Raw genomic sequence first — 1,530 nt, 5'->3', positions numbered from 1 at the left:
CACAGCAGAGATTGATCATCCACCTCTGGCTTCCATGTGTGCATGCATGAGTGCCAGGACTCACACATGATTCACACACACACACACACACACACACACACACACTAGTAAAAGAACCAGGAGTCGAATAGAAATTTGCAGTTTACCTGGTAAACTACTAATAATTCATAGCTGATCAAAATGCAGCACGTTTTTGATAGAGCATCTAGGAAATGAAGAAACAAGATCATTAACTTTATGTCAGCTTGACACAAGTTAGAGTCATCAGAGGAGGGAGCCTCACTTGAAAAAAAAAACGCTTCTATGAAAGATCAGGGTGAAGGCAAGCCTGTAGGGCATTTTCTTAATTAGTGATTGATGGGGAGAACCCAGTCCACTGTAGGTGGTGCCATCCCTGGGCTGATGGTCCTAGGTTCCATAAGAGAGCGGGCGGATCAAGCTATGGGAGTCATGCTAGCAAGCAGCAACCCCTCCATGGCCTCTGCATCAGCTCCTGCCCTGTTTAAGTACCTACCCTGACTTCCTTTGATGATGAATAGTGATATGGAAATGTGAGCCAGGTGAACCCTTTCCTCCCCAACTTGCTTTGGCCATGGCGTTTCATCACAGCACTAGTTACCGTGACTAAGGCAAGATAAGATGCCAGGCAAGGGCTAGAGAGATGGCTCAGTGGTTAAGAGCACTTGCTGGTCTCCCAGTGGACCTACCACCCACATCAGGAAGCTCACGATTGCTTGTAAGCACGGCTGCAGAGAATCAGGTGACTTCTTCGGGTTTCCGCAGGCACCCACACATGAGGCAGACACAGAGAGACACATAAATAAAAGGCACTGGGGCTGTGCATTGAAACTTGCAATTGTCTAAGGAATGAAACTGGGAGATGAATATTGTCAGGTCCAAAGGAGATTCCTCCCTCCCACATTCTGGTGATTAGACAGAAGTCAGCATTCCCTTCAGAACTTGCGAGGCTTGTTCCTCTCTAACAAAGGAACTACTTTCCTTACTACTGGCAGAGGGACAAATGCCCATCTGTGATGCCTATCAGCATGCCAAAGCACACGCTGGACTCCAGGCTCCCTCGGGATCGCAAGTACCTGTTATACATTTCAGAGTCGATGCTAACATCCTAGCTCTTCCTACCTGCTCCTGCACCATGCACTTCACCATCAAAGGAACTTGCCCTGCCCCCAGCTCCTCACTTCTCCTTCTAACCTTGCTATTTCAGCTGTCCTTGAGCTCTTTCGACCCTCTCTTGGTCCTTTCTTGGTCTCCTCCTCTTTATGCCTCCCTCCCCTCTCCTTGCCAGCCCCCCTTCTTGCCAGGCCTAGTTGGATTCTTCTAGATGCTTCCGGAAGTTCTCTCCTTCATACCTACAATAAAAACCTTCCTCTTAACCAGGTCTTGGAACGAGTCCCGTCCCCAGTTTATAAAAATATGTGATGGTGAATCCTGCTAGAGGTAAATTTGGTAGAGGGTGAAAACTAGATACCAATGATTAATGATAAATCACTTTTTTTTTTTTTTTTTTTT

Source organism: Mastomys coucha, unplaced genomic scaffold (assembly GCF_008632895.1).
Source record: "Mastomys coucha isolate ucsf_1 unplaced genomic scaffold, UCSF_Mcou_1 pScaffold17, whole genome shotgun sequence".
Lineage (NCBI taxonomy): Eukaryota > Metazoa > Chordata > Mammalia > Rodentia > Muridae > Mastomys > Mastomys coucha.
The sequence above is the reverse complement of the archived record's forward strand: the minus strand, read 5'-3'. Positions refer to the sequence as shown.